Here is a 15,017-nt window from a genome sequence, read left to right on the forward strand (position 1 = left end):
GTTAGAGGAGGAGGAAAAAATGAAATACTTTTGAGTGAGAAAATGAAATTGTCACTGGGTCAATATAGAAGATGAATGCATCTAGGGCTTGGTGCCTGAGGTGACCTAGTATGTTCCTCATGGCATAGTCAAGGCGCTTCAGAGGCTGGACATTGATGTCCATGGTGCCTGCTAGAAGATAAATCCAGTTGATGAAGTAGGTTAATACTATGGTCAGTTTGAAATAAAGAAGGGAGGATAATTAATGCCTGTTATTCACTTTGGCAAGACTTTTAACTTGGAAATTAGAAATAAGAGGGTGGACTATTACCCTAGCACTAATTGACTAGTACCCTCTCAAAATCCATGCCTACTCAGAACCTGGGGCTGTAACTTTACTTGGAAATAAGGTCTTCAGAGATGTATTTAGTTAAGATGAAGTCAGACTAGATTAGGACAGCACTAAATCTAGTCTCTGGTTTCCTTATATTGATAAAAAGGAGAACAGACACACAAATACATATAACACATAGAAGGACTGATGTGACGCCTCTCTCTACAAGCCAAGGAAGAGCAAGCGTTGCCAAGAGCCACTAGAAACTAGACAGAGACTAGGGAAAAACAAATTTTTCCCTCCAGAGTCCACAGGGTCTGTGACTCTGCCAACATACTGATTTTGTATTTCTACTCTCCAAAACTGTCAGACAATACCTCTCTGTTGTTTTATGCCACCAAGTCTGTGGTGATAGTTTATCCTGGAAGATCCATGAAGTAAAACAGAGGCTAAAAACTCTTTCTTGTAGAGGGTGGGACAAACTATATATGTAAATAAGGGTGAGAGAAGCATATATACTTTCCTCAAAACTCTTTATTTTTAAAAATCAGCCCAAAAAATGTGAAGGAAGGGTAAAATGAACACCAATATAAACCTATGTAGATTCTCTAAATATTAATATCCAGCCACATTCTCTTTATTTCTACGTGTGTCTAACAATTTTTTTCTGAACAACCTGAAATTAAGTTGATCATACATCATACATTCATACATACATACATACATTCATCATACATGAATTTAAGAAAATTCATTTGTAAGTATTTCAACATTCATCTCCTAAGATAATAACATTCTCACACAGAACCATAATGCCATTATCATACCTAAAAATGAATGATAATTCCATAGTGTAGTCTAACAAATAGGTTACATTGCACTTTATACAACTGCCTCCAAAATATCTATTTTTGTCTTTTAATCCGACAACCTACCAAGTATCACAAATTACTTCTGGTCCTTGTATCTCTTCAGACTCTTAATCTGGAATAAGACTGCTATGTTTTCACTTGGTCATTTGTTCATCATAGCACTAATTCTCATTTTCCAGACTAACTGATAACTACATATCTGAAATCATATTGTAAAAGAAGACAGAAAGGAAGAGGAATAGGAAGAGAAGGAAAGGGAAAAGAGAAGACAAACAACTTCATAGCCTAAATATCAGCAATCACAAAATCCACCATAACCAAGAAATTTAGTTAAGTATTTCTAAAATATAGCTGTGAAAGTATAAGTTGCTCAGTCGGGTCTGACTCTTTATGACCCCATGGACTATGTAGTCCACGGAATTCTCCAGGCCAGAATACTGGAGTGGGTAATTGTTCCCTCCTCCAGGGGTCTCCCAAACCCGGGATGGAACCCAGGTCTCCCACATTGCAGGCGAATTCTTTACCAGCTGAGCCACAAGAGAAGCCCAAGAATACTGGAATGGGTAGCCTATTCCTCCTCCAGCAGATCTTCCCAACCCAGGAATCGACCGGGGTCTCCTGCATTGCAGGTGGATTCTTTACCAGCTGAGCTACCAGGAAAGCCCTGGGATACAGCTGATGATATCATAAAAACCATCTAAGTTAGAAAACAGAAATGATGGCAAATCAGTGATCCTACATATATAAGAAATTGTTCTTACAATTTTCCTAGTAGAAAGTCTCTGAAGTTTACTTTTTCAATATCAATAAACAAGAGTTCTAAAAAAAAATAATAAGAAGAAACAAGAGTTCTAGATGTTTGGAGGATAGGATGGCCCAGGTAAAGTGTTTGGAAGAGGTATAATAATATATTTGGAATTTTTAGTGCTTAGTAGAAATTAACTCTCTGCTCTACCTCACTATTCTGCGTATTCACTTGGAAATTCATTCTGGTAAATACACTTATGAAGCCACTTCATCTTAATGCAATCTTGTAAATTTGGTATTATTATTTTCATCTTAAACATAGGAAAATAAAGCTCAGAAAAAGTAAACAACTGGCCCCAAAGTAGTCATCTAATTCCTGGACAAGACTAGAATCCAGTTACCTATTCTACAAGGTCTTTCAAAATCTTGGAAAGAAATTCTTCTGTGATTATATTACTGTGATATACAGTTTATAATATGACTGTGAGGAGATTTGTTTAAAAAAAATTAACTCAAATTTTAAGGATCTTACCAAGCCAATTAGAACAATTTTTTTAAAAAAATCTATTGAATAGATATGCTAACACTATTTTTCTTTTACTGCCCATTCTGTAAGATTCTAAATGCAATGCTCTGAATGTCTGTCAGATTCATTAAGGGCTATTACATTAGAAGTTTACCTTCTAATTTGGCGGAACTTAGTGTTGTTGGCCATGTTCTTTGTGTGCTGGTTCCAAGTACAGCTAAAGAAACAGAATTGTAAGAAAGCATAATTTATCCTTGTTTCCTTTCTATTGTAATTTTTCTCAACACCTACATTTGATTGTGGAACTTTTGAAACATATAATTTGATGCTACAGAATGACTTATGATAATTTTCTACCTCACTCCTTCTCCTGGACTTGAATGTTGTGATGTCTATAAAATATTTCTAACATACTCAAAGTCTAGGACCAGATGCACAACCTGCTGTGTTGCTGAAGTTATTTAGTTATTATCTCTTCTATTCCTTCATCAAATACACCTATCAATCATCCATGCAGCCATCAGTAAAGAGTGAATTATTCATGATATAGAGAAATTTTCACTGGCCTAATGAAGTAGAAGTGTGTCTGCTCAAGTAATAGGAGCTTTGTAGTTAAGCAGCTGTGTTGCTGATTCAATGGCTCAAGAACATAGGACTAGATACTGAGGCCATCACCATATGACCCTGGTGGAGCGACTAACTTATCAAAGTTGCAGCAATGAAGGACATGGATACAAGGCAAAATGTTTCATGTCAATTGAGTGTGTTCTCGTTTAAAGAGCTATACTTAACCCAAACTGTGGAAAATTCTTAAAGAGATGGGAGTATCAGATTACTTTAACCTGTCTCCTGAGAACCTGTATGTGGGTCAAGAAGTAACAGAACTGGACATGGAACAACTGGTTCAAAATTGGGAAAGGAGTATGACAAGGCTGTATATCTCACCCTGCTTACTGAACTTATATGCAGAGTACATCACTCAGAATGCCAAGCTGGGTGAATCACAAACTAGAATCAAGATTACTGGGAAAAATATCAACAATCTCAGATACGCAGATGATACCACTCTAATGGCAAAAAAGTAAAAAGTAACTACAGAGCCTCTTGAGGGTGAAAGAGGAGAGTGAAAACTCTGCCTTAAAACTCAACATTAAAAAAACTAAGAAAACTAAGATCATGGCATCTGTTCCCATCACTTCATTGCAAATAGATAGGAAAAAGTGGAAGCAGTGACAGATTTTATTTTCTTGGGCTCCAAAATCATTGCAGATGGTGACTGAAGGCATGAAATTGAAAGATGCTTGCTCCTTGGCAGGAAAAAGCTATGGCAAACCTAGAGAGCACATCAAAAAGCAGAGACATCACTTTGCCAACAAAGGCCCATCTAGTCAAAGCTATGGTTTTTCCAGTAGTCATGTACAGATGTGAGAGTTGAACCATAAAGAAGGCTGAGCACCAAAGAATTGATGCTTTCAACTTGTGGCACTGGAGAAGACTCCTGAGAGTCCCTTGGACTGCAAGGAGATCAAACCAGTCCATCCTAAAGAAAATCAACCTGAATATTCATTGGAAGGACTGATGTTGATAATTTGGCCATCTGATGCAAAGATCTGACTCACTGGAAAAGACTCTGATGCTGGGAAAGATTGAAGGCAAAAGGAGAAGGGAACAGCCGAGGATGAGATAGCCTCACCAACACAATGGACATGAACTTGAAGAAATTCTGGGAGATAGTGGAGGACAGAGGAACCTGGTGTACTATAGCCCATGTGGTGACAAAGAGTTAGACACGACTCAGTGATTGAATAGCAACAACAACATCTGTAACGGAGTAGGACCCTATGGTCCTTGGCCCCCACTGTCATGTCCTCAGTCCGCCTTTTGTCTGTGGAAAAATTTTACCCAAAGAATAAGTGCAATCAGAGAACTGAGAACATGCAGATAGAAAGGAAAATGGTCAAAGGAGACCAAAGAACACATTATGACCAGATCGTAGTCATGACATAAGCTTCCACACTTCTGATAACTGGCCTCAAAGAAATGGAAACAAACTTAACATGGAACTGAAGATTAACTGTACCTAAAACAATCAAGATGACACGGTTCAAACCACCTATGACCAATTTCAAAATGACTGTCAGAACTGACTGTACTGTTACTGCCTGTAGCCCCCTCCCTCTGTCTATAAAAGTTTTTTCCCACTATCAGTGGGGCGAGGCTGCATTTGGACAGGCATCCACTCTCCCCTCTGGCTGCTGGCATCTAAAATAAAGCAAACTTTCCACCAACTGGCTTCTTTATTGGCTTTGGAGCAGCAAGTGGCCAAACCCTGCTTTTGGTAACACTACCACATGACTCTTCTGTGCATCACTCTGGCTATAATTAGGCTATCTGATCAATCCAATCTGCAAGGGAAAAGGAAAATTTTCAGCTACGAATGTGCTCCCCTAAATGCAATCTGGGTTCAGCTGATATGCATGAAAGGAAGACTAGTTACCAGGTAGGCAGCTTGCAATTTTTGCATCATCATTTCTTAAGCAAATATGTACTTAACAGTGACACTGTGCAGAGCCAAAGGCCAGAGTAGAAAGGATGATGATGAGCTCACTAATGTTGCAATACTGGATTTGTATGAAAATTCAGAAAGTAGAATGGGATAATAAGATGCTGTCACTCATTCCTGCCATTTATATATATATACATACATATATATATATATAGTGAGAGCTATCCGGTTTTGAGTTTTTGAGGATGGGTACTGCTTACTTCATCAGACCTCCTGATTCTAAAATAATATTCTAAAATAATACCTAAAATAGTAAAATAATATCTAAAATCATATTACTTAAAAATTTTTGCCTCAGCAAAATATCTGATGGGTTGTATGGGAGATTCATTAGCAATTTCTACTTATTGATTATCTTTCAGAATTAGCCATGCCAACTCAACAGACTCATAAGTATTAAGTGACTGGAAACAAATGGAAAACAATGCACCCAGATGCCCATTAAATATAAGTATTGACAATCATAAATCACTGACTTCAGAAATTTTGGTGCTCTATAGAGATTTTATATTTTAATATTCTGCTTTTATATATAAGGAAACTGAAGCAGAACAAATAAGTGACATTGCCAAGATCAAACAACTAGTTTGTAGCATAAATAGGTGTAAAATAATTTCCAGCCTCTTAAATCAGACCTATTTCCACTATATCTAAAACCAGTTACCTTATCTCCAAATTCTCTTCTCCTGTTCTATACAGGCATATGTTGGAAATATTTTGAGTTAGGTTTCAGACCACCACAATAAAGCGAATATCACAATAAAGCAAGTCATATAAATTTTTTGACTTCCCAGTGTATACAGAAGTTATACTGACAGCATAGTCTATTAAGATTGCAATACCATCACATCTAAAAAAATGTACATACCTTAATAAAAAAAAGTTTATTGTTCAAAACTGCTAACCATTATCTAAGCCTTCAGTGACTCACAGTTTTCTGTTCTTGGAGAGTCTCTCCTCAGTGTTAAAGGCTACTGAGAGTGATCAGGGTGGTGTTTGCTAAAGTTGGTGTGGCCATTAGCAATTTATTAACAAGACAACATTAAAGTTTGTGTCATCAATTGACTCTTTCTTTCAAAAGCAATTTCTCTGTAGCATGCCATACTGTTTGATAGCATTTTACCCAGAGTAGAACTTTTTAAAGGAATTGGAGTCAATCTGCTCAAACTCTGCTTCTGCTTTACCAACTAAGTTTATGCAATATTCTGAATACCTTGTTATCTTTTCAAAAATCTTCACAGCATCTTCACCAGGAGTAGGTTCCATCTCAAGAAATGACTTTCTTTGCTTATGTAGAAGACGTAACTCTGTTCAAGTTTTACCAGTAGATTGCAGCAATTCAGTCACATTTTCAGGCTCCAATTCTAATTTCAGTTCTGTCACTGTTTTCACCACATTTGCCATTACTTATTCCATTTAAGTCTTAAACCCCTCAAAGTCATCCATGAGCACTGAAATAAACTTCTGATCTCTTTTCATGAATCATTAATGTTCTTAATGGCATCTAGAATGGTGAATCCTTTCCAGAAGGTTTTCCATTTATTTTGTCTAGATCCATCAGAGGAATTACTATCTATGATGGATAAAGCCTTACAAAATGCATTTGACATGAAAGTTGAAATAACTCCTTGATCCATAGGGCTGCAAATGGATGTTGTGCTAGTAGCATTAAAACATATCAATCCCATTGTGCATCTCCATCAGAGCTCTTGAGTGACTACATGCATTGTCAATGAGCAGTAATATTTTTAAAGGAATCTTTCTTCTGAGCAGTAGGTCTCTAGAGTTGCCTTAAGATATTCAGCAAACCATATTGCAAACAGATACGCTGTAATCTAGGCTTTGTGCTTCCATTCACAGTGCACAAGCAGAGTAGATTTAGCCTAATTCTTAAGAGCCCTAGAATTTTCAGAATAGTAACTGAACACTAGTTTCAACTTAAAGTCACCAACTGCATCAGCTTCTAATAAGAGAGTCAATCTGTCGTTTGAAGCTTTGAAGCCAGGCACTGACTTCTCCTCTCTAGCTATGAAAGTTCTCAGTGGAATCTTCTTCCACTTAAAAGGATAAACATTGAAAAATTCTTAGTGTATACATTTTCATCAAACTTAGCTAGAACTTTTGGATAACTTGCTAGAGCTTCTATATCAGCGCTTGCTTATTTATCTTACACTTTTATATTATACAGAGATGGCTTCTTTCCTTAAACCCCATGAACCAATCTCTGCTAGCATCAAACTTTCCTTCTTCAGCTTCCTCACCTCTCTTAGCCTTCAAAGAATTGTAGAGAGTTGATTCTTGCTCTGGTTTAGGCTTTCGCTGAAAAGAATGTTGTGGCTAATTTAATCTTCTACATAGATGACTAAAACTTTCTCCGTATCAACAATAAGACTGTTTCACTTTCTTATCACTTCTGTGTTTACTGGAATAGTGTTTTTAATTTCCTTCGAGAACTTTCCTTTGCATCCACAACTTGACCTACTGGCACAAGAAGCTTAGCTTTCAGCCCATCTCAGCTTTTGATATGCTTTTCTCACTTAGGTTAACGATTCCTAACTTAGGCTAACGATTCCCTAGCTTTTAATTTAAAGTGACAGACATGTAACTCTTCCTTTCCTTGGACACTTAAGGGCCATTGTAGAGTTATTAAATGGTTTGATTGAAACACTGTTGTGTCTCGGGGAACAGGGAGGCCCAAGGAGAGGAAGAGACACAGGGGAACAACCAGTTGGGGTAGCAGTCAGAACATATATAACATTTAAGTTTGTTGTTTTATATGGGCACAGATTGTGGTATCCCAAAACAATTTACAGAGATCACTGATCACAGATCACCAGAGCAAATATTATAATAATAAGAGAGTTTGAAATACTGTGAGAATTACCAAAATGTGACATCAAGACTTACAGTGAGCAAATGCTTTTGGAAAAATGGCGTCAACAGACTTGTTCAACAAAGGGTTGCCACAAACTTTCAACTAGTAAAAAGTGCAATTATCTGTGAAGTGCAATAGAGCAAAGTTTAATACAACAAAGTATATCTGCATTTATTTCTATTAGTGATACCATTATCATGTCACCCGGTGGGAAACTACTGATCAAGATACTCAAAAAATATACTTTTTTAGACACAGATTACAAAATATTTCTAACATACTTTAAAAGCTAAACATAGATATATAGCTATAGATATAGAAGATATATGGTATACTTTTAAAATGAGATTTTTTAAAGCTATGCAATGTCAAAATTTATGGCTACAGATACTATGCAGATACTAGTTAATAGGTTTACTGGTGTGTGTATGTGTATAGTTTTCTGAAAAATTGACAATTTTAAGGTGGAAATTTAGGATTATTATCCTTATTCCAGTTCCAATATTATCCACAGTACAAATGATACATTTATATTTACACAGACATACACACGTGCATGCATGTCTCTCAATATGTAACAAAGTAGTCAAGGAGATGAAACGTACATTGTTTGGGGGAATCTATTAGGTATTTAAATATCTGTTTCTAACATGACAGAGAATGTGACATTAAATCTCATCATAAAATTATTTAGAATAGCATCAAAGCTTGAAACAAAACAAAATATTCAGGCAAATAAATGCCTAAGACATTGTTAAAGATTTTTACTAATTAGATTGTACAATTAAAAATATTATTTTAATCTAATTGATTTGTAGAATTAAATCTAGGTTGTCCAAGAGAAAACTGACTTATGATTTATCCAACAGCAAGCAAGAACTATCAGTAATACTAAACAGAACACATAACATGCAAAAATTTTTTTTTGAGCTTTAAATCTTTCTGACTGCAAACTTAACTTAAAACAGAATTATCAAAAGCAAGTGCCTTGATTTCAGGGTCTGCTAAAAGTAAAATAGCTTTTTAAAGTCTGTCACCATAGTTTTTTGTCAATTTGACAGAGATGGTCAGTTAATTTTTATCCCTACCCCCTCCCCGCCCCCTGCCAGAGCTTATGTTTTTCCCCCACTAAGGAGAAAACACATTCATTCCAAATAACCCCCAAACCAATACAGTACATCTTGAAATTATTTAATCTATTTTATAACATCACATATCACTATATGTTTCACATTTCATGTATTTCACCATAGGTTATATTCTGGAAATGTATGATGAATGATGAGGAATGGGATGTAAATTCAAATAGAATGCTTTAAGAAGTTTATTTTGGATTTAGATCTTTAATAACCTAGCAAATACTCACATGTCACTTTCAGTGAAGCTCTCAAGAAAGTGTGGTGGGATTTTAGAATGAAAATTACAGATCACTGACACAAAGATCAATGACCACTTAGTTTATGCTAATCGGTATAAATATGATATACCTAAAGCAGTAACTCAATTTGCCATCCAATACTTTAGAGTAGAACCCCTTTCACTATTTCTGGGATACACTCAAATATGGATTTTCAGAGGAAAGAGCATAGAAACTTCTTAATTTTTTAAACAGTAGAAATGTCTATTAGAGTTGTTCAGATAAGTTTAATAATATAGTTTTGATGAATTACATTCAAAAAGCAATTGCTGAGTAATATATATCATGTCAGAGATATTGTCCTGGACAGTGTACTAATAAAGTAAATAAGTGTTCCCTTCATTATGCAAGATCTTACCACTAAATAGTTCTTAAGAGGATGGAAACTTTAAAATTATGACAAGTGTAAAAATGCTGCTAAAGAAAACCTTACTGCCTTGCATTGTTGAATACTGCCATATTTTCAGAAGAGTAAAAGCAAAACCAATCAAGTTAAGAATATTTACATGAGATGAATGCATCCACTAAAAGGAAGATCCACCACTTAATGAGCATCTATCACATTATCAGGCACTGAAACAGGTATCTGCTTGTTTTCATTATGAGAAATACATTAAATACTATATGCAGAGAATAATCAGTATCCCACAGTAAGCAAATGATAGACTTGATCTTTGAACTTAACTTTCCTAAAGTAATGTCTACTCTTTCCTATTATTTGTCTCCAAATATAGCATCCAGATTAGCTTCACTATATTGGAAGGACAATACTGTACTTTAAACATGATATAGACAGAATATTAACTTGGTTTAAATCTGCAAAGGATATTAATTTCATCAGAGATTAATTACCCTTGGTGGTCACACAAGAAAGAGAACAGCAGAAGATAGAATATATTGTCTCACAGCATACATCCACAATTCTATCCATGAAATTGATGTATATATTTTAATATAATGAAAGGTCTTAACTCACTTTTTCATGTTTCTCTTCCTGATGAAATTCATAAACCTGCAAGTAAAATTTCAAAAATGACATAATTTAACTGACTTTATCAGATTACATCACAAATAGAAAAGCTCTTAAGAAACTTAGAACATTTTAATTCAGTTCAGCTCAGTTGCTCAGTCATCTCTGACTCTTTACGACCCCATGGACTGCAGCATGCCAGGCTTCCTGTCCATCAGCAACTCCCAGAGCTTGTTCAAACTCGTGTCCATTGAGTCGGTGATGCCATCCAACCATGTCATCCTCTGTCATCCCCTTCTCCTCCCTACTTCAATCTTTCCCAGCATCAGGGTCTTTTCAAATGAGTCAGTTCTTTGCATCAGGTGGCCAAAGTATTGGAGTTTCAGCTTCAGCATCAGTTCTTCCAATGAATATTCAGGATTGATTTCCTTTAGGATAAACTGGTTGGATCTCCTTGCAATCCAAGGGACTCTCAAGAGTCTTCTCCAACACCACAGTTCAAAAGCATCAGCTTTTCAGTGCTCAGCTTTCTTTATAGTCAAACTCTCACATCCATAAGTGACTACTGGAAAAACCATAGCTTTGACAAGACTGACATTTGCTGGCAAAGCAATGTCTCTGCTTTTTAATATGCTGTCTAGGTTGGTCATAACTTTTCTTCCAAGGAGCAAGCGTCTTTTAAGTTCATGACTGCAATCAGTATCTGCAGTGATTTTAGAGCCCCCCAAAATAAAGTGTGTCACTGTTTCTACTGTTTCCCCATCTATTTGCCATGAAGTGATGGGACCAGATACCATGATCTTAGTTTTCTAAATGCTGAGCTTTAAGCCAATGTGTTCATTCTCCTCTTTCACTTTCATCAAGAGGCTCTTTAGTTCTTCTTCACTTTCTGCCATAAGGGTGGTGTCATCTGCATATCTGAGGTTATTGATAACAAGGATGTGAGAGTTGGACTATAAAGAAAGCTGAGCACAGAAGAATTGATGCTTTTGAAGTGTGGTGTTGGAGAAGACTCTTGAGAGTCCCTTGGACTGCAAGGAGATCCAACCAGTCCATCCTAAAGGAAATCAATCCTGAATATTCATTGGAAGGACTGATGCTGAAGCTGAAACTCCTATACTGTGGCCACCTGATGCAAAGAGCTGACTCATTTGAAAAGACCCTGATGCTGGGAAAGATTGAGGGTAGGAAGAGAAGGGGACGACAGAGGATGAGGTGGTTGGATGGCATCACCAACTCGATGGACATGGATTTGGGTGGACTCCAGGAGTTGGTGATGGACAGGGAGGCCTCGCGTGCTGTGGTTCATGGGATCACAAAGAGTCTGACACAATTGAGCGACTGAACTGAACTGAAAGAAAAAATGTGTTTTTATTTGTATATGTCACAATCCAAATAACTACTTTTAATTTATATTTCTTTCCTGTTTTCATGAGGATTTTTGTTGAGCCTACTAAGGTAAATGGCATAAATTAATCTAATATTTTCTAATCAGTGAGAATAACATAAATTTTGAATGTATTCCAGAAGAAAAGCAAAATTAGCAATGATCGCAATAATTCCTACAATATGGATTTTTGTGATAAAATATAATGGCTTAAAAGATATTTCTTCTTCCTAGATCAATTATATTGCTTATATAATAGAGGTTTCCTTTAATCATCCTTACTTTTTCACATCCAGCCTTCCACATGTGTGAATTATTTCCAGATATCTTTTTGCTAGTGAATGGTGCCCCTCATTTATACTTGTTAAAATAAACAAAGTAAAGATGATAGATAGATACAAAAAGGCTTAATTACTGTGGAATTAATTTTATTTTAATAGCCAGTGCTTGTTGAGATTTAACTCAAGTTCTAAATTCCAGTAGAGTCCACACTTACAGAACATTCTAAGAAGGAAGAATGCTTGAAGTGAGTGGTAAGAGAATTTTATGGTGGGAGTAGATATTAAGTAGACTTTAAATACTTTATCTCTCATGTGTGTTAATTTCTTCACTACATTAAAAAAATACATATATTTTTCAGTACCAAGAGTGATTTGAAATGAGTCTGAACCTCACAGACTCAGCTGATAATAAATGACAAATTTGGGTGATTCAGACAGGAATTTATATCACCTTCACCATTTCCCCTACCTTGTTCTTCCCTTAAGAAGAAGGACACTAACTCTGAACCATGAATACCTAAATACTAATTAGACAAGGAAATGGAGAATTGAGTGTTTGATGTGTGGGGGTATGGGAGGACTCTTTCTTTTGCCTCTTTTTCTCCTTTTCTGTCTTTTTCTCTCTCTCTCTCTTCCCCTCCCTCACACTCCCCTGCAATTCTCGTGTGGTATCTCTGAATTTTCAGATTGCGTCTCTCTTTATGTTATTTTATGCAATAAAATGTGATGTTTCTGAGGATGCCTTCTGCTCATCAAAGATCTTGCTCTGGAATTGCCTAAGAATATGAGAATTACAACAAGCCTACTCAGAATATCATTGAGAAATTTTCTTTTCTTAGCATGTTTATCCTTGAATTTATTCCCTAAACATGTACTGCCACTGAAATAAGAGATTTTACAGGTTATATTTCTTAGGGGTTAGAAAAACAAATGAAACAAAAAAGGAGTCTGACAAAGCAATTTCTGATCCAGTGTATATTTAGGTTGTCTCAGACAGTTTTGTCAAGAAATGCTCCCATGAGCATATTTATAAATACTTCTTTATGTGGCAATGTGCTAGTGCAACTCTTTCTGTAGCGTGACTCCTAGAAATGAAATTGGCTAGGAATTGGGTAAACGCATTTTAAAATTTAATATCTTCAAGATGAATTCTAATTTTTTTAACCAATATATACTACTGGTGCAGTGTTTGAGCCACTCTTGAAATTTTGTTGTCAATACCTAGATATGTCTTAGAGAACAGAAACAATATAGACCATGAACCTGTTACCAAATGCACCGTTTTGCTCCATATAGTTTAATCTTATATAAAAAAGAATATACTGTAATGGTCTTTATCTTTCTGGCTTACTTCGCCCTGTATAATGGGCTCCAGTTTCATCCATCTCATTAGAACCATGGCTAATTCATTTCAATGTATGACAAAAACTACTGTAATGATGTAAAGTAATTAGCCTCCAACTAATAAAAATAAATGGAGAAAAAAATAAAAAAATTAAAAAAAAGAATAAAAAATATTATGTGTGCATTTGACTATTATGTAGAATGGAACATGTACATGAAAGAGATAGAGAAACTAAGGACTTTTCTCAAACAAACTTTAGAGCAGTTAAATAAAACTGACCTTTATTTTGTCTTTCTTTTGATTTCAACAAAAAAAATTAAATTCAAGAAATGTTCATAAGATGTTCACAAGGTATGGGTTTTATATCATTTATTTTTAATGCATTTTATTTATGAATACAACATTATTGATTATTTATCCTGTGCTTATGCACTCAAATAGGCACAGAGGACAGAAGTGAGAAAAGTAACATCTCTATCTCTGAGAAGCACACAGTATATTTCCTGAACAAAGTAGCCTTCAACACAATGTGAAGAGAAAAAAAAAATGAAGAAACAGAATAAATGTGATGCAACCAAAAAAGTGGTTTCTCACTGTGCCCCACAAGGCATCAAGCAAAATTTCACAGAATAAGAGATGCTTGAGTTTGTTGGGAAGGTGTATTGGCATTCTCCAGGCAGATAAGGAAAGAAAAACCACTGCATAGAGTATACAATCTGTAAAAACTAGCTAAATATGAGAGACAATCAAATAATTGGGGAACTCTCTGTAAAGACATAAAATACTTAGAATGGTGTCTGGCACTGTCATTATTTACAGAATATTTGATCTCATCATCATCATCATTATGTTAGTAGTAGTAGCAATTATTCACGCCTCTTCAAAACTCTATCCATCAAATACATTTTCCCAATACTCCTTCACAAATGAGAAAATTAAGGCACGGAAACATTAGGTAAGTTTTCCAAAAGCACATGTTGGTAGTTTAATGCAGCTCAACTTCAAGATACATATAGAAACGATGTTAGAAATACAACAGACTATGAAGTTATATGCTAGTATAAAAATATTGTTCTGAAGATCAGAAAGCTTCTGGAAAGTATTATGCATAACAATGTTATGATCTAACACAAAACAGTATTGTGTCAGCAGGGATATTTTCCTTTTTGTGTGTGTGTGTGTGTGTGTGTGTGTGTAGGCTGTGGGGGGAGGGAGGGAGGGGAGGAGGGGTAGCTTTGTTTTGTTTTTTGTTCCTACATGTATCACCACCGGAGAGGTTAACCATAAGAGTGAGCTAGTGAGAGAGAAAATAAATGTGAAAAAAGAGATTTCCTTTGCTATATGCTTTCCTCTAATGGGAGTAGCCACCTCAAAGCCAGTCCTCCTTAGAGAGGTGGGAAATGTCTTTACCTTACTTAATAGAAGATTAAAATGTTCATCAGTATAGGGCTGGATGACTTCCGAATCAAAACTTTTACAGCAAAAATTGAACATAGGACATTTTATTATCTAAAGTGAATAGAGAAGTGATGGAGTCTACAGGAGTTATCACGTAATAACAGAGTGAAAATTTAATTTTCTGTACTGAATACATTTTAAAGGAAGAGCAGGATACAAAAATAAAGTTATAATTTGAGTACTTTCTTTAAGTTTCCTATATCCATTAAAGATGTTTAAAGGATAGAATCAATTTTTACATTGATGAGGAAGTAGGAAGA

Source organism: Odocoileus virginianus, chromosome 20 (genome assembly GCF_023699985.2).
Source record: "Odocoileus virginianus isolate 20LAN1187 ecotype Illinois chromosome 20, Ovbor_1.2, whole genome shotgun sequence".
NCBI classification, from domain to species: Eukaryota; Metazoa; Chordata; class Mammalia; order Artiodactyla; family Cervidae; genus Odocoileus; species Odocoileus virginianus.